At 43.2% G+C, this 20,021-nt stretch overlaps 1 protein-coding gene across 4 annotated transcripts in view; it reads right to left on the bottom strand.

Moving 5' to 3' along the window:
• Window positions 1-20,021, bottom strand: part of FHOD3 (formin homology 2 domain containing 3) — a 509,300-nt gene that overhangs the window by 399,145 nt on the left and 90,134 nt on the right. The gene's annotated exons all lie outside the window — the stretch shown is intronic.

Below are 20,021 nucleotides of genomic sequence, written 5' to 3'. Positions count from 1 at the left end.
CTCCATCCTCAAAACCTATTCAGTGTAAAGGATCCGACCCTCGGCACACTGCAGGTCCATACTGATGACAGGGGAGCATGCCCCTCTGTCTTAGGCAGTCGTCTAGTGCTGCTGTAACAGAAATACAAGCAGATGGCTTTAACAAAGAGAGATATATTCTTTCACAGTCTAAAAGTGTCTAGAAGTCCAAATTCAGGGTGCCAGCTCCAGGGAAAGGCCCTCTCTCTGTCAGCTCTGAGGGAAGGTCCTTGTCATCAATCTTCCCCCGGACTAGGAGCTTCTCAGAGCAGGAAACTTGGGTCCAAACATGCTCTGCTCCCGGCGCTGCTTTCTCAGTGGTATGAGGTCCCCCTGTCTCTCTGCATGCTTCTCTCTTTTATATCTCCAAAGAGACTGACTCAAGATACAGCCTAATCCTGTAGATAGAGTCCTGCCTCATTAACATAACTACCCCTAATCCTGTCTCATTAACATCATAGAGGTAGGATTTATAACACATAGGAAAATCACATCAGATGACAAAATGGTGGACAACCACACACTACTGGGAATCATGGCCTAGCTTAGCTGACACACATTTTTGGGGGGCACAATTCAATCCATAACACCCTCCCAGCGGTGTTAGCATCATCACATGACCCAGGCATGTGCTAACGGGAAGATGCTCCAACAACAGAAATGAAAGCTTGACTGACGAATGAAATTCAAGTTCTTGGGATCTCCGCCTATAATTCCTAACTTTCCACTGCAGAGACAACAATCAGTTTCTGGCAAATATTCATGGACTGTCATTCATGGGCAACAGGAAAGAAAGCTAAGACAGTCCCATACAGGTTAACCCTCGACCTTTTCAAGTTGGCTTTATTCATGAATTGCACATTATTAATCCATGCAGTCCCACATTTTCATTCATTCCTTCTGTAAATTCCTATTACATGATTATTCTATGTCCCATTGTTTACTAGTTTAATAACTTCCTACTTCCCTCTCAGAATACTCCAGAGTATAGAGAATAACACCAGATGTAACAGAACCACTATCACATGGTAAGTCTGTATCCTCTGCTAGATCAGTCATTCATGTAGAGAGTATTCTCAAAGCAAGTTTTCTGCAAATATTCTCATCTCAAAACCTTCTCTTGCTCACACCTTGATACACTGAGCCACAAAGGTTAGAGTGTGATGCCCTATAGTGCTTTTGTGCTTTACCCAAGAAAGTCTTTACCAAAAATACCAAGGTATAGAACGTGTCCCAGAAAATCAAAACAGGCAGACCATTGCTCATGTCAATACAGGACCCCAGCCCTGGAATAAGGGAATAAGGCCCTATCTCCTTCTATAGCCCAACAAGCACAAAGAAGGCATCTGAGTCCTGATACACGCTACAACATTGATGGGCCCTGAAGACATCATGCTAGTGAATTAAGTCCATCACAGAAAGACAAATACTCTATGATCTCATTTATATAAAATATCTGGAAGAGGCAAATGTATAGAGACCAAGGTGGGAGAGATGGGAGGGAGGAAGAAGGAGGGAGTCATTGCTTAGGGGCCACTGAGCTTCTATTAAGGGTGAAAGAATAATCTGGAAACAGTGGTAACGGCTGCACAACATGATGAATATAATCAATGTCACTGAATTATACATGTAAAAAATGTTGACGTATCACAACATGGATAAACCTTGAAAAAATGCTGAGTGAAATAAAATGTCCATCACAAAAGGATAGATACAATGTGATCTCACTTGCATGAAATAAGCAAATATATAGATACTAAAAAATATTTATGGTTATCAGAGGTGGGAGGGAGGGAGAAAGGGAGAGTGTTTGTTTGGGAAGGCACTAAGTTTATGTTAATGAGTGGTGGAATATTTTGGAAAGAATAGCGGTAATGGTGGCACAACACGAAAAACGTAATCAATGTCATTGAATTGTCAGTGTGGAAGTTATGCTGGCAAATGTTTTGATGCTTCTGTTTTAACCTCAATAATAATAATTTTAAAAAATGGTGAAGCGACAAATGTTTTGTTACATATTACCTCAAATATACTTAACACACACCAAAAAACATAGGTGTTAACTAGTTGCACACCACCCAAACAGTTACATTTTGTTTTAGACTCACTATCTTTAACCTAAAATACTCCAGCCCTCAAAAGAACAAAGCTCAGGACACCTCCAGTTTTAATTTTGCTCAGAACAGTCGCATTGGCTCCAATCTGGAATCACTGCAGAGGGAAGAAGGGTGAGAACAGCTGTCTGCCATCTCCACTCTGAACACGTCACCCCTTTCATTTGTGTAGACAGCTCATCTGTCTAAGCTGCTTGGCAAGTCAGCTCCATACATCCAGGAGCAAGGCTAGAGCTAAAATGCCCACATCCCCAACCCCTGAGCCCAGCTTGCAAGAGCCTCTCTGTGGGGCTTGAGCGTTCAGTAGGTAACTCTGTGGTTTTCCTTCCTGAGTTCAGAGCCACATGGGGAAGAGGTATGGCAGGCAGCATGACGGAGACCAAAACATCACCTTACCGCTGACACAGCTCCACGAGAGAACTGGCCCAACGTCTGTGGCCAGATGGGTTTCCTGGCAGCTCAGGGAATGACTACTGGCCCCATCACAGGACAGGCAGCTTACCCATGGCTAAGCAAGATACCTGGAGGGTCCTCAAAACAGAATGCTCAAAAAGAGTGACAGGCTAAGTTGCCTGCTCATTGTCTTCTCCTAAATTCACTAGTCTTTCCTTGGGCATGCACAAAGGGGAGCAGGGAGAGGCCAAAGTGTCCTCCTGGGTGGCCTAGATGGATTCCCTGCTCTCTCTGGAAATAGGGGGAGTGGGGCATAAGGGTTCCCTTGAGATGTAGCCACATCAGAGAAAAATAAAAATCCAGGCCACATCATCCTAGGGTCTACTTGTATTATAAGCATGCTTTTAAAAAAAATCATGCTCCAGGAAAGGACAATAAATAATGACCACAGAGTCTTAGTATGTTCACTAAGAAATATTATTATGAATGGGAGTGTTGACCTAAGAGATAAGGAGGGAAATGCAGAAACAGGCAGAAAGGGAAAATTGCTGTCCTACTCTGACTTCCTGGCCTTCTCATGGGGCTGAGCTATGGCCACAAGGAAGCATTTCATCCATTTTCTGTATATACCTAAGAAACTGTCATTGTGGATGACAGTCAGACATCCAGACCTGGAGAGGCATGTGAAAGCTCATATTTTTTTCTGTTTATCTTGGTCCTTATATCTAGCTCGGTTTAAGAATCGGGGCAAACTCATAAAAACATGGCACTCTACAGAATCAAAACAGAAATGAGGAATGTAATTTATATCTTATGAGTAGATGTCCTTGGAGAAAAAAAAAAAACAAAGATTAAAAGAAAAACCCAATGTAACTATAATTTTAAAGAGGAAAATAATAATAGTTTTAAACGTATACACTGAATTCTCCTATTTTAAAATAAACTGTGTCCCAAAGTTCAACTTGGGAAGTGAAGGTTCAGGACAGTTCCATGATTGGCTCCTAGAAACCCCAGCCTCCTTCCTTCAAGACTCCCTGTCTCTCCACCTCTGAAAGAATAGGCTCCATCCCAGCCCTTAGGGTCACATAGTCTCACTGGGAAACAGGACACAGATGCATCGCACAACTGGAAAAGTAAGACGGAAATGGTCAGTTTATGGTTCTAAAAAGCACTGGGGACACGAGGAGGGGTGGGTCAGAGCCACTGCCCTCAGGAACTCACCATCAATGGAGGAGACAGCATTAGGGAAATGGGTATGGGAGAGAGGGGAAGAAAGTGGAAGACGGACTGTGGATAACAGTCAGACATCCAGTGAATAAAGTACACTTTTCAACAACAGATCCAGAACTTGAGGAAGAGTGGGAAGCTTCAATTCATGGGTGTGGATGGAACCACTTCCTATTTGTACTGAAGTTACTTACATGCCTTTTTGTTTCCTTTATAGTACTTAAATATGCCTTGTACACCACCAGTTAAACCAGCTATCATTAAGTCAATTTCGACTCATGGCGACCCCATGTGCGTCAGAACTGCAGAGTAGAACTGCACTCCATAGGATTTTCAATGGTTGATTTTTCCAAAGTAGATCACTAGGTCTTTCTTCCGAGGCATCTCTGGGTGAACTCGAACCTCCAACTGCCTTGAGCACAGTAGGCATTTTAATAAATGTTAATGAATTATTTTCTCAGTCAATTGGAATTGTGAAAATGTTTCATGTTACAGTAACATAAACGACAGCGATGTTTTCATGTACCTACCAGAACCTGTTTAACCTTGACAATGCCAGTAACAAAGCTCATGCTAATGAAATCCTTCAGGGCTACTAGGTGCCAGGTGCTTGACCTAAGACACATTTACAGCTCACAGTCCCTTCAGTGGCTTGTAAGGAAAGCACAAGGTTCCCCATTTTAGAATTAGTCAGTGCTGTGTCCCAGGTCTAGCTGCCTGACAATGCTGGCTCCAGAATTAGAAACCCACCCCTGGCTGCTCCTCCCTCGCCTACCATCTCCCCTTGAGTAGGACACTCCTGAAGAAGAACGAATACCCTCCATCAGTCTGGGCCCCAGACCTAAGCAGGACCTCTGCCAGAACAGTCGTATTTTTTGGCTCTCAAGCTGTTTGTTTAAAAATTAATAAATAAAGAAATCTCAAAAAAGCATTATAAAAAACTGGTGCATTGTATTTAATCCTGAATTTTAGTCAGAACTTCATGTGGAGTGACATCAAAGGTCTTGACCCAAAAGCCCAGGTCAGTGATCTCTCGCCCCCTCCACTAGTGAGGTGCTAGACTCAGAACTCCAGGGTCCCCTGAGCCAGACCCACTAGCCTGGATCTGACGATAGAAATAACTGAACACCAAACTTTGGAGGGCCCTCTGGGAATCACCATCCTAAGACTGATACCAGTTGTGGGCACACACGAGCAGTCCAGCCCTTGGGAAGCCCAGGCATTCTGCAAGGCCACCTCAATGGACACACCTATCTGAATGTCCTCTCTTCAAGATTTCACTATCTTTCCATCAAAGAAACTCCAGAGCATGAAGCAGTGACTCACACTGGCCTTGGGAATTCCTCGCTGGGACAGCTTTGTCAAACTCCTTTTCCAGTGGACTGGTAATTGTTTTTATGGATTTCCGATAAAGTGTGAAGGTCTCAGTGGCACTCTCTGTTGCTTCCTGGTAGTCTCTGAGGCCTTGGAGCCAGCGCCTGGTGAAGGGGAGAAGTACCTGGCCAACCCTCACCAGCCCCAGGGCCGGTGACCAGCACCCAGGCTATGCTGAGCTACCAGCTCACTACAGGGAGAGGAGCAGAGGGAGGCCAACACGTGACCTCATGGGACAGCTTTTGAAGGTACCCTGGGCCAAACAAGTCATAAAAGAAACTCTCCAGGTACTGAGTCAGCTGACAAAATTACTATTACGTGTATGGGGGAAGTTTACCATCACTAGTGTATTTGTTTTAGGCAAAACAAATGCACAGATTGTTCTTTAGGTATGAACAGCTTATCTATGTATTTTGTAAAAGTCAACTGATATGGAATATTCTGAATAATTCTATAAGTCCTTAGAACACTTTTATTTTTTTATAACTTGAGTTTTTTTGTTGTTGAGAATATACACAGCAAAACATACACCAATTCAAGTTTCTACGTGTACAATTCAGTGACACTGACTACATTCTTCAAGTTACGTTATCATCCTCACCCCCCTTTTCTGAGTTGTTCCTCCCCATTAACATATACCTACTGCCCCACAGTTTCCTATCTAATCTTTCGAGTTGCTGTTGTCAGTTTGACCCCATATAGATAGATTTTAAAAGGGCATAATGCTCCAGACAGACATTCTTTACAGTTAAGCTAAACTACTGTTTGGTTTTAAGAAGACTTCAGGGGTTTTTTTTTTGTTAAAGGTTTAAAGATTATCTTATGGCAACAACTTTGGGGGTTCCTCCAGCCTCCATGGCTCCAGAAAATCTGGACTCCATGAGACTCTCAAATTCCTTTCTGCATTTTCCCCCACTTGATCAAGATTCTTTACAGAATCTTTGATCAAAATGTTCAGTAATTATAGCCCAGCACTATCCAGTTTTTCTGGTCTCATGGCAGAGGATGCGGTTGTTTATGGAGGCAATCAGCCATACATTCCACTTCCTCCTCCTATTCCTGACTCTCCTCCTTCCTCTGTTGCTCCACACAAAAAGAGATAAATTGCTGTACTTGGATGGCCCCTTGCGAGCTTTTAAGATCCCAGGCACTATGCAACAAACAAGGAGGTAGAACGGAAGCACTAAACACTTTATTAGGCCAATTAACTGGGATGTGCCATGAAACTATGATCCTAAACCTCCAAATCAAGGAACCAAATCCCGTGAGGTGTTTGGGTGTACATAAGCAGGCTCAGCAGCTTTTTTTTTTTTTGTCACTGCTGTAAATTAGAGTATAATTTTTCAACTTAAAATCATTATAAATTTAACTGACACTTGGTGTTATTTTATGATGTTTTCATTCCCTTTCACCCATTCAACCAGCTGGTTTAATGCCTGAGTGCACATGCTCTGGAGCAATACCCTCCATTTCAACCATCCCTTGGGGGTGCCATGATCTGGGAGCACAAAGAACGGTAACAGGATGCCTGCCTATACTGTCACAAAACCCACTTAATTTCAATTCAAGTTGAGAGCATTTCAGAAAAGATGCTGACTATTCGGTACTTGCCAAAACAGGAACATCCTCAAATGTATCAAAATTGGGTAATCAAAAAAGATGAGAACCACAAAAGTGACCCCAATGCTACTCACTAAGCAGGAAGCATGGGCCCAGATGGCCCTTCGGGCCTTGGGTTGGCAACTCCCTTTTTTAAGATCAAATAAAATATTTATGGAAATTTCTTGACCTATAGTTTCAAATCTGTCACTCAGAAAAGGGTTGCCACTAAAACATACTTTAAACACATGAACTATGTACTACTTGGGTTTCATATTTAAGAGTTTCACAAATTATTGCCCCAGTTTGATATCCAATACAATTCTGTGATCCCATGCTGAATAAGGAAGGCAGACTCCTTCGGCAACTGGATCATGACATACACTTCATCTAAGTCAAGTCTGTCTCTGGGACAAGATCTGACACTCTCAAGGTATGTTCCTTGGAGAATCACTGGATAAACTACATTTCGATTTCTGCTCTAACAATTAAACACAAAACTTCTTGTTGATAATATTTGCCACCATTTACCCAGGGCTTAGCATGTGCCAGGCACTGTGCTTGGACCTATACACACATTATCTCCTTGAATGCTTATATCACCACCAGAAGGGAGACACCAGGACCCCCTCATCTTCACTATCATAAATAAGCTGACCTATTGCCATCAAGATGATTCTGACTCATAGTGACCCTTTAAGACAGAGTAGAACTGCCCCACAGGGTTTCCAAGGCTATAGTCTTTACGGAAGCAGACTCGCACATCTTTCTCTCACGGAGCGGCTGGTGGATTTGAACCACTGACGTTTTGGTTAACAGCCAAGTGCTTTAGCCACTCCATCACCAGGGCTCCTTCATAAATAAGCAGAGAGACCTAAAAAGACTGAATAACGTGTTCATAGACACACAGAGGCTGGGCTAGGATTCCAATCTCGGATTGTCTGATTCTAACGCACACACTACCCTATTCTGCCCATTTTTTCAGCCCATAAACCAATGGGCAATATAAGCCTATTATTTTTTAAAAATTGGATCCAGCACAAATTATATTTATTTAATCCTCACAATAATGCAGTGAGGAGACATTACCACCCCCCCTTTTTTTTTTTTTTTTGACAAATGAGGATGTTGAAGCTCAGAGAAGTGAAGTCACTTGTCTAAGGTCACACAGCATCTTAGGGGCAGATTCAGATTCTTGAGCCTGTGTTTTCTCATCAGCCCAAAACTATGTGAGTAAGGGACTCAGTCAGATGCCTGGGCCACAGTGAGTTCCTCATCTAGGGCAGCTCATGTTATTTGGGGACAACAGAGCACAGAGGTCGAACACATCTCCCTGGAGTCAGGCAGACCTGGGTGTGAATCTCACCGCTACCGTATACTCCCCATGGGACATTCCTCACATGATCAGACCACTGGGTACCTCAGTTTCCTCATCTATTAAGCGGGCACATTGACTCCCACTCAGAGATTGTTGTGAAGACTGAAGAAGATAATATCTGCAGAGTTCTTCGCCCATTACCTGGTAGGACAGATAAGCACTAAGTGCTTAGCAGAAATTCCCTTTCTGCTTTTATAAGGACAACTTCTTAAAAAGCAAATTTCCTATAGTAATGAAACAAGGCTTTTCTGATTAACAGTTAGTCAGATGTGGGTTGAATCCCATCTCTGCCAGTTAGCTATGTGTCCCTGGGTGAGCTCCCAAACATTCTGAATCTCGCTTTCTTCGTCTGTAAAGAAAGGATAACATACATATTGCAAGGGTACATGGAATAACCTGTTAAGCACCTTGCACATAGCAGGTGCTCACTCATGGTGGCTGACAGGGCCTGAAGATGACTCGGCTACAACATAAAAAAAAAAAATTAACACCCCAAGAAATCCTCCTGATGAAGCCAAGATTTGTCCTCGTACCCAGCCTAAGGAGGAGCCCTGGTGGCGGAGTTGTTAAGCGCTTGGCTGCTAACCAAAAGGTTAGCAGTTCAAACCTACCAGTTGCTCCGCAGGAGAAAGATGTAGCAGTCTGCTTCTGTAAAGATTATAGCCTTGGAAACCCTATGTGGAAATTCTACTCTGTCCTATAAGCTGCCCATGGCAGAGAGAATGTCACGATTCGTAATGATGCTAACTCTGCTTTCCGACATAATCCTCAGACCTAAATCCCTGAGCTCCTTCCATTCATCCATCCATCCCTAAGTGACATCCAGGGCACGTGCCTCACCCACCAGGAGGAAGCCGGCTGAAGACCTGGACACAGGGCTAGAAGCGCTCTCAAAAGACATCATTTACCAGTGAGGAAACAGCCATGGGCATCGGTCACTCACCAGGCTTTGTCCACACACCCACTATGTGACCAATCAGAAACAGAACTCCCTGTCAAACACACAGTTACAGGACAATCCACAGACCAGCTTTAATGAAGCATTCACCCACGACTTCATTCAGTGGGTCAACAAAGTTTGTCATCAACATGCTACATTTGGAGACAATAGCATCTCACCCTGTTCCCCAACAGACCAAAGTAGGCACCTCAAACTGAAAGGCTACAGATGCAGTTTCACAAAGTAGTTTTATATCAGGGCATCAGCCCAAACCGCCACCATCTTACCAGCAGCCTTGGGACCAAGATTTATGTTCACAGCTCAGAGAGGTCCCAGGTTCAGGGCCTAGAGACCCAGGTCCACCAGAGGGGAAGGTGGCTGGTAGTCCTTACACACAGACCACACTTGCCATGAACCCTCACAGCAGTGCCATTCCAGATTCACGTGACACCCCACAGAACCAAAGCCCTCCTTAAAACACTCTTTAAAATGAAATTCAATATACTTTCACAACTTTTTTACTTTCTATTTAAAAAAAAAAAAAAAAATTCTATTTACTGCCTCTTAATTGTTCTTCCTGAGAAAACACCAAAGAAATTCATTACTAAAAAAGATGAATTAAACTTAAGAAACACTTGTTGGTACCAGGACCCTTTCAGCTGGTCTCTTTAGTCAATAAATGAGTTGGAGTCTTGTTCTGTGGGCCAGATACAGTGCTGAGCAGGGCACGACCAGTCCACCTTCAAATGCTCAGGAGCATGCCACTCCCTGGCACAGAAGTCTTACCACACACACATCAAATAAGGACCAAGTCTCTAAGCTAGGGGCTGGGGAGGACTTGCAGCCTCCAGCCTAGAACTCCCTGGCTCCTTTCAGGCAGCAACTAAAGCCAGGAGGCCACAGTGAGTAGTTCTAATCAGCTAAGAGTCATAGGTTTCAGGGACTTCCCAACTCGAAACCTGAAAGGAGAAGCCCTGTGTCAGGACGGAAGCCTCGGAGGGATGTCGGAAAGCTCCGGCTCCATCACCCAGAGTCAGTAACCTGGCTCAGAAGAAGGAATTTGAACTGCATTGCTAAACACAGTCAGCTCTTTAAGGAAGAAATCCATTTTCCTCGGCTGATTTACTTTCCCCCTAAGGCAATCTGTGAACCACACCAGAACTCAGCCGGAACGTTGGCCTTTGAAGCCTGGTGAAACTTCACTTAGAGAAAACATTTTGAAAGACGTTTATTTAAATGTTTTGGCAGGACTTCTCAGGTTTTTCAAACCAGAAGGGTTGCATTGGTCTCTCCAATCACGTATCTAGAAAAAGGCTGAAGATGATATAAAATTGCCTAAAAACAGAAGCAGCTGCAAATCAAAACTACAATGAGATACCATCTTACCCTGGCTAAAAGGGCACTAATTAAAAAGAAAAAAACAGAAAACAACAAATCTTAGTGAGGATGTGGGGAGATTGGAACCCTCATCCATTGCTGGTGGGACTATAAAATTGTACAACCATTACGTAAAATGGTATGGCACTTTCTCAAAAAACTAGAAGTAGAACTACCCTATGAGCCAGCAATCCCACGCCTAGGTATGTTCTTGTTTTTAAGTGCCATCAAGTCAGTTCCAACACATAGCGGCTCTATGTACAACAGAACAAAACACTGCCCAGTCTGGCACCATCCTTACAATCGTTGCTATGTTTGAGTCACGCAGCCACTGTGTCAATCCATCTTGTTGAGGGTCTTTCTCTTTCATTGACCCACTACTGCCACCAAGCATAATGTCCTTCTCCAGGAACTGGTCCCTCCTGATAAAATGGCCAAAGTACGTCAGCCTAAGTCCTGCCATCCTTGCTTCTAAGGAACATTCTGACTGTACTTCTTCTAAGACAGATTTATTACTTATTCTGAAAGTCCATAGTATATTCCATATTCTTCGCCAACACCATAATTCAAAGGCATCAATTCTTCTTTGGTCTTCCTTATTCATTGTCCAGCTTTAGCATGCATATGAGGCAACCGAAAATAGCATTGCTTGAGTCAGGCACATCTTAGTCCTCAAAGCGACATCTATGCTTTTCAACACTTAAAAGAGGTCTTTTGCAGCAGATTTGCCCAATGCGATACGTCACTTGATTTCTTGACAGCTGTTTCCATGGGCGTTGATTGTGGATCTAAGTAAAATGAAATCCTTGACAACTTCAATCTTTTCTCCATTTATCATGATGTTGCCTATTGGTCCAGTTGTGAGAATTTTTGTTTTCTTTATATTGAGGTATAATTCATACTAAAGGCTGTAGTTTTGGTCTTCATCAGCAAGTGCTTCAGGTCCCCTTTGCTGAAAAGCGAGCAAGGTTGTGCCATCTGCATACTGCATATTGCTAATGAATCTCCCTCCGCTCCTGATGCCATGTTCTTCTAAATAATCGAGCTTCTTGGATTATTTGCTCATCGTACAGATTGAATAAGTCCAGTGAAAGCATACAACCCTGATCCATACCTTTCCTGATTTTTAACCACACAATACCCCCTTATTCTGTTGGAACGACTGCCTCTTGGTCTACACACAGGTTCCACCTGAGCACAATTAAGTGATTTGGAATTCCCATTCTTTGTAATGTTACCCATAATTTCGTAGGATCCAGACTGTAGAATGCCAATAAAACACAGGTAAAAATCTTCCTGGTATTCTCTGCTTTCTACCAGCAATGATACACCCTAAAACAAACACCCTATAGACCTAAAAATAAAGACACAAACAGACATATGCACACCTATGTTCATTGCTGCTTTATTCACAATAGTAAATAAATGTAAACAATTGAAGTGTCCATCAATGGATGAACGGATTAGCAAACTGGTACACACATACAGTAGGATACTACGCAACCATAAAGAACAATGACGAGACCATGAAACATGGATGTACCTGGAGGACATAATGCTAAGTGAAATAAGCATATAAGGACAAATATTACATGATCCCTCTTTTATAAGAAGACAAGAATAGATAAATATAGAGAGACCAATGTTCACTGGTGGTTACCAGGAAGAGGAGGGGGAGGGGAAAGTATAGTTTATACAGTAGAGACTAGTTATTTTTGGTGATGGGAAAAATGGCACCAATTGTCAATGTAGTGCATACAGCACAACCAAATAATGAGCATCTGAGCACTTATGGATGGATGTAGGCAAACTGGTATACAGGTAGGTAAACACAGGTGAGAACAGATGAAAGTAACCATACCCATTGCCATCGAGTTGATTCCGACTCATAGAGACCCCATAGGTCAGAGTAGAACTGCCCCACAGAGTTTCCAAGGAGCACCTGGTGGACTCGAACTGCCAACCTTTTGATTAGCAGCTGTAGCTCTTAACCACTACGCCACCAGGGTTTCCAAAAGTATCTATATGTATGTGTAAATACAAATACATGGTGCAGGAACATGTAGTCATTGAAGACACAAATACGGATACTTCTCAGACATAACCAAATACCTTCCAACTTTGCTTTTCTGAGTTTGAAGGCTCAGGACCGTAGTCGCATGGTACAACTCAGTCAACTGGTATAACCAAACTCACAAAAATCATAACCTGCATCCTAGTGAAGTGAGTAGTCTGTGGGGTCTTAAAAGTTTGTGAGCAGCCATCTAAGACAAAACTATGAGCCTCAGCTCACCAGGAATAGAGCAGTGAGAAGGTAACCAAAAGCACAGAGAAGAAACAAGTCTACCCGAGCTACAACCTCATCCACCCTAAGACCAGAAGAACTAGATGGTACCCAGCTACCATCACTGACTGGTCTGACTGGGGCCACAATAGTTGGTCCCGGACAGAATGGGAGAAAAAGATGGAGAACTCAAATTCATTTATTTAAAAAGCCAGACAAACTGGAGCAACAGAGAACAGAGGACCCCTAAGATTATCGCCCTGAACCAAAAAAAACCAAACCCAACACCATCGAGTCTATTCCAACTCAAAGTGACCCCATAGGACAGAGTAGAACTGCCCCACAGAGTTTCCATGGAGTGCCTGGTGGATTTAACTGCTGACCTTTTGGTTCGCAGCTGAAGCTCTAAACCACTACACCACCAGAGTTTCCTGAGACACTCTTCAAACCTAAAAGCGAGCCTATTCCAAGATCACCCTTTAGCAAAATAGCATAGTGGCACACAAAATAAAGGATATTACCCATATAGCAAAATAGCATAGTGGCACACAAAATAAAGGATATCACCCATAAGATCGGCGCCCTACTTAAAAACCATCGGTATGAGACCAAAATGTCAACAATTTCTCAAAAGCAAAGATGAGAAGATAAGGGGGCAGGGAAACTAGAGTACTGGAAAGAACAAACAGAACACAACTAAAGAGAATGTTGACACTGAGACGCTGTGATAAATTAACTAACATCACTGAATAATTTGCATGAAAATTGTCAAATGAGAACCTAATGTGTGAACTTTCACCAAAAACTCAGTATTACTTAAATAAAAACCAACTGAGAATTAAAAAAAAAAATCTTAAACTACTGTTGATTTTAACAGTTTCTATAATCAATGTCACTCCCCTAGTAGAGTTTACATTAAAGGTCCTGCAGTTAGTATTTCTAGGTATGTTTGCCAAAAATACTTTTTCATGCAGCCTTGTGGAGCTGATTTCAGAAATGCTATTTTAGTCAATAAATAAATGCATAAAATAATATTTTATTTTGTTCTCTCCCCTAGACCCCCCCAAAAAGAGAGACAGAAAAGCAGCAGGTCAACGCAAGAAACACTGGTCAGGGAGTCAGGAGATCTAGGGTCAGCCTCCATCCCTCCACTTCCAGTCGCATGACCTCGCCTTCCTCTGGCCTCCTGTGGCATGAGTGTCTGCCCTGTCCACACAACAGACGGTTTGTGAGGGTCAGTGAAACTGTGGGTGTGAAGGGGCCAAACTGCAAATGTAAGTCACTCTGAGAACTGGGTTCATGTTACTTTAAAAAAAAAAAAAATGGTAGAGGCAAACAATAGGCATTTCTTTGTTAGTTTTCAGCAGAGTTCCTTTCAAACTAACAATCTTTGCAGCATTTTACAACTTCTGAAATACTTTTACAAGCAACATCTAATTTTAAGATGGGTTATTAAATTGACCATTGAATCTAAAGTATGGACTTTGCAAAAGGCTAAGAAATAACTTGAGTATCTACTGTCTGGAGTCAACGCAGTATACCTGGTCATCCAAAAGTTTTTCTAAATACCTGTGAGGCAGTGCCTCTTCCTGCCCACACATGCCACAATCCAGTTGCTAGAACTATAGATAAATCACATCGCCTCTGTGTACAATTAACAACAGTATTCATTTTCTTTTTTTCAACAATGCTAAGAAGATAATCAAATGTTTTAAATTTTCTCCTTTGCGATTCTATTGCTGTTACTCTAGTATATGAACTTGAAACCCCAGCTCTTATAAGAAATTCTCCAAATGCTTTTTTTTTCCCCTCCTTTAAATTAAATCTTTAACTGACTGTATGTTTCCTGAACTATGAATGCTTTCCAGAAGTTTTTTCCCTCAAGTTAAAATACCTCCTATTAGGTATTTCCAACACAACAGAAATTGGTAAAATGCCCAAAGAACAGCCTCTGAGTCTGTTTCCTCTGAGCCTCAGCGAGACCTTGTAAAACACACTGATGGAGGCCTAACTCCTAAAGAATCTTCATTTCGCAAGACATTTGCGAGCCATCCATCCTCTTTTTCCGCTCCCATGCCCTCTGGATGTCAAATTTTCTAGTAATAAGACAAAGCATTTTGTTTCCCAACATACATTTTGATTGTTCAGCGATGGAAACAAAGTTGTTTCTTTATGAGGACAGCCATGGGTGCAGCAAGCTGGTCCCTAGAGCTCACATTATACCTGATGGGTAGGTCAGACCCGCAAGAGGGAAGCATTTGCAGCAACATTCCGGTAGGAATCATTCGAAAACAATGTGGTTTCCTTACCAAGCGTTGTTTTCTGGGTATAACTAACTAAAGTTTCACTGGATAGCAACTTTGAAGCCTAACTGCCAGCATATGATTTAAACTTACGACACCTACTATAAACCAAAACCACTGCCATTGGGTCAATTCCAACCCATAGTGACCCTATGGGACAGAGTAGAACTGCCCCATAGAGTTTCCAAGGACCACCTGGTGGATTTGAACTGCTGACCTCTTGGTTAGCAGCCACAGCACTTAACCACTACACTACCAGGGTTTCCACACCTACGTATCCCTATATTTGTTCCTATATATGTATCCCTATTTTATACATATGTATGTATACACACACACATATATACATATACACACATACATATATATATATATATATGAATATGACAGCGGCTGGGTGGCACAAATGGTTAGGCGCCTGACGACTAGCCAAAACATTGATGGTTCAAACCCACCCAGAGATGTCTCAGAAGACAGGCATACCAATTTGCTTTCGAAAGGCCACGGCCTTGAAAACCCTATGGAGCACAGTTCTAGTCTGCGCACACAGGGTCTGACACAGCAGTTCAAGTGTCAGAATCAACTCAATGGTAACTAACAACAACATATGTATCCCCACCAATATGACTACATTCTCCATTATCAATTTATTTTTTGACAGCATTTCATGTTCTTTGTTAAATGACCAGGATGTGAATAGTTATTAAGACAGAGCAAAGCAAATACACTGAAAATGGTTCTAAGGCAATACTCAAATTTCAATATCCACCATCTCAAGACACTTAGAGATGAATGGTAACAAAGTCCTAAAGAGGTAATAAAACCAAAACCAAACCAGTTGCCATCAAGTCGATTCCAACTCATGGCCATCCCATGTGTGTCCGAGTAAAACTGTGCTCCAAAAGGTTTTCAATGCTGATTTTTCAGAAGTAGATTGCCAGTCCTTTCTTCCATAAGGTTATGGCATTTGTGGAAAGATATGACAGAAGTGAACAGTCACCAGCATTTAACAACAAGACTCTCATGTAGTTTAACATTCCTGGTAGTCTATTTTACACCCTTCCCATATCCTTTCTCCCATTCCTTTTTTGGGGGGGAGGGGAGCATCTGTCTATCACTGTTAGACGATAAGGCACCTTAGAGGTAGCCACCCACACAGACTGAACAGAAACTAACAGGCTGACCTGAGAATCTCCTCCATCAGTCCAAACCCAAGGGCCTGCTAGACACATGGGCATTCTGTGGGTCTGCCACCTGGGAGCTGTGACAGGTTAATGGGAAACAGATTATGAGAGTGGGCTTATCTGATTAACCCACAGAGCTTGTATTTGCCTAGAGAACAAAACTTCAGGCAAAAACAGGTCACAGACTTGATGGGGTGTAACAGGGTAGAGGTTTAAAGGAAAAAAAAAACAGGCACTGAAAGTCTCCTGCCACAAGTAGGAGATTGGGGATTTCAAATCCAAACCCAGCCCATGCCGAGGCTGCAGCCAGCTACCCAAGGGGCTCTTCAGGAAGACAGCCTTTCATGGATGGGGAGACGGGCTTCATGGTGGAGAACCTGGGCCTGGGCTTCAAGACACAGAAAATAAGAAGTGTGACCCACTGCACCCCACACTACCAGAACGGGCATAGCTGGATACTGTGAGCCTGACCATGGAGACATCTGGGGGCAGAGCCCTATCTTTCCCCACCCCTACCCTGCCTGAGGCTGAAGTGGAGAGGCAGAACAGGAGCAGAGGAGCCTCCCGTCAGCAAGAAGCCCAGGTTCAAGGCCTGGAGTCAGAGAAAGCAGAGCCAAGAGGGAAATGTGGCCGGAGAAAGCCTGTTTTCTTGATTTCTGCAGTCACATGGGTGGACGTGTAGGGTCCACCACCGAGTGGACAACAGAGGGCCTCCACAGAGCCCAGAGGGGACAGGCACACAGGCTAACCATGTCACTGCCCAGGCCTCATGTGTCTCAGCACCCACAGTGCTAACAGTACCTCACTGAGGGTCTGTTAGGCCCAGGAGTGTTGAAAAGGCATTTGGCTGTTTCCTGTAGGAAACCTCTAGTTTAGATGGAAATTCCAAATGGCTATAGAGTTGAGAGGTGGTAAGGACCACATCAGACATCTCTGGGTGGCACAAACCACCAACCACTGGGCTGCTAACCAAAAGTTTATCAGTTCAAGTCCACCAGAGGTACCTCAGAAGAAAGGCCTGGCAATCTACAACCAAATATCAGTCATTGAAAACTCCAGGGAGCAGAGTTCTACTCTGACGCACATGGAGCCGCCAGGAGTTAGAATCCATTCCACTGGCAAGTGATTTGGTTTTGGGGTTTTTAAGGACCACATTAGAATCCGGATAACGAGCCTAAGTCAGTGCCCCTCTGCAGCCCACTACAGAGGGTGAGCATTACATCAGAATAGGCAGAGGCAGTAGGACTCAGCCTCACAAAACTAGCTGAAACTGATCAGAGAAGGAAAAGATCCTCAGAGTGGGAGGCAGGGAAATTGGTACCTTCAACCTAGACAAGATGGGCGAGAACAGAGGCACCCCATGCTCACACTGACAGGCTAAGATGAAAGGCAGAACAAAGTATGTGTTTGGGGGCCGAGGTCATGGGCCACAGCCCCGCTCCCCATCCTCTGAATACAGAAGCCCAGACCTCCCTACACTGTAGCTAGAAGGGGTTTAGGCACTCAACAGGGTCTCTACTTCACCCCAAGGCCCTGAGCGGCCACCACACAGACACACACACCACCTCCATCACCACCAATGAAAGCCAGCACTGGTCCAGGACCCGTTCCCATTAGGACAGCACGTGGCCTTAGGATCCTTCTCAACACTGTGCCCTGGGGAGCCACCTCCTCTAAAACTGGCAGGCACATGAGATAAAAACCGCTTAGTCATTCTTGCACTAGAAGCGCTTCTTGAAGAAATGCACCGCATCGTTTTTCTTCATTCATTTTTATGTTTTGCATTTTTTATTGTGGTAAATATACACGTAACAAAACATTTACCATTTCAATATGCTTCACATGTACAATTATATCAACTATGTTCACTGTGTTGTTCAAACATCACCACTGCCCGTTACCAAGTTTTTCTATCACCCTTAACAGAAGCTCAGCATCCCCTAAGCACTGATGACTCCCCTTTCCCTCTCCCTCCGCCTGCCTCTTAGCCACTCATACACCTTGGGCTCTATACACTTGCCTACTTTAAATGCTTCAGGTAAGAGGTGCTATACAACATTTGTCCTTTTGTGACTGACTTATTTCACTTCGCATAACGTCGCCACCATTTTATAATTCACTCCTTACGGTAACAGTATAGTGCAGAGCACGTAGTCACACGACTTAGCTCACAAAAGGAAAATGCTTTGCAAACGATGTATCGATGCCTCGTTTTGTGGATGTTTTTGTTGCTGCAAGTTGACTGCTTTTCTGCATCAATAGCTGAAGCAGCCTTCTCCTATGCTTTTTTTTTTTCTTTTTTTTTTTTTTTTTTGCCTTCAACACTGGCCATTGTGACTCTATCCTGTGCTTTGACTTTTAATGAGCAATGAGATTAACATCAGGCAGAGTCCAGCACTTCAGCCACCTGGCCAGTGTCTGCCTCTTTGTCCTCCATCACCATCTCTATGGGCTGACCTCCGCATTTCGTACGTTATGGAAGACTGTCTCTGAAGACCCTCTGTGCCTGACTGTGCTTTCACAACTACAAGCATAAATGACACTTTGGTATCTTCAGCCAATTTTTTGCCTTTTTCTTAACCCAGTGCTGGATATTTGAAAGTGTAGGCCTTCTGGGTCCCAGAGAGTTAACTGAAAGTGTTTATTTCCTTAATGGGAAGATGGAGTCTGCTCCAGAAAACTAAAATGCAGAAGTTTCAGACCAAACAAAAAGCCTCGAAAGTCAAAAACCAAACCCATTGCTGCTGAGTCGATCCCGGACTCATAGTGACCCTACAGAGCAGAGTAGAACCGTCCCACATGGTTTCCAAGGCTGTAAATCTTTACAGAAGCAGACTGCCATGGGGCCACATCTTTCTCCCAGGAAGCGGCTGGTGAGTTCAAACAACTGACCTTTTAGTCAGCAGCCAGAGTGCTTAACCACTGTGCCACCAGGGCTCCAGCCTTAAAAGTCAGCCAGTAGAAAACACATATTAACTTTAGGATCAGAATGACTTCAAACCCTATATTTTAAAGTCTAGGTCCCATTCCTTATCCCACCGTTCTTCGGCTCCCTTTCTCTTTATGATGAGATTTATCATCAGAGCCAGTTGGCCCTCTGAGCATTTTTTCTGGTGTCTGGAAATAGGATCATTTGCAGGGACCCAAAACTTTATTTTTTCTGGCTAACCTCATAAAATGCAGTGCTCTCATGCTTATTGTGGATTTTTTTTTTTTCATTTATGTCTGTAAATTCATGCCCACATTATGACCATAGACATTTTTATTTCTCTGAGGGATCCAAGTTAGATTAAGAAGGCAAGTCATGTAATGTTTTGCTACAATATGTTACCTCATGTGGTCAAATTAAAAATGTGCAAAGAAATAAAAATTACAGTGGAGATGAGCATAGAGGTAAAAAGCCTGGGGCCTTTCTCTGTACCAAAATCTCATTCCAAGCTCCTGCCAAATGCTTCAGTATTGCTGGACTATCAGAAAAGACCTGTCTCTGCTGCTTGCTGGGAGCATCAAAGCAGAGCCCCCTCGGTCTTCATTTTTCATGAGGCTTGCTCTGTTGCTAACCATGAAGGCTCCACTCCACTCTCATCCCAACAGGCGCAGGGGTTCCAAAGTTAACACTGGAGAATTCCAAAGACATGTCACCTCCAATTCGTCAACACACAGTCCTGGATTCTAAACATTCCTATACTTCATAAAAGCAGGAATGAAGGGGGGGAGAATTTAGGGTGAGGAAAACATTATTTCATAGAAATTTACTTGAAAGCGTTTTAAACCCATGAGACAAAAGCTGATCCTGGGTCCTTATAGTCCAATCCTGGGGTAGGAAGGAA

The sequence above is a fragment of the Elephas maximus genome, chromosome 11 (assembly GCF_024166365.1).
Source record: "Elephas maximus indicus isolate mEleMax1 chromosome 11, mEleMax1 primary haplotype, whole genome shotgun sequence".
In the NCBI taxonomy this organism is placed as follows: domain Eukaryota; kingdom Metazoa; phylum Chordata; class Mammalia; order Proboscidea; family Elephantidae; genus Elephas; species Elephas maximus.
Note: the sequence above shows the minus strand (reverse complement) of the source record. Positions and strands in the feature narration are given on the sequence as shown.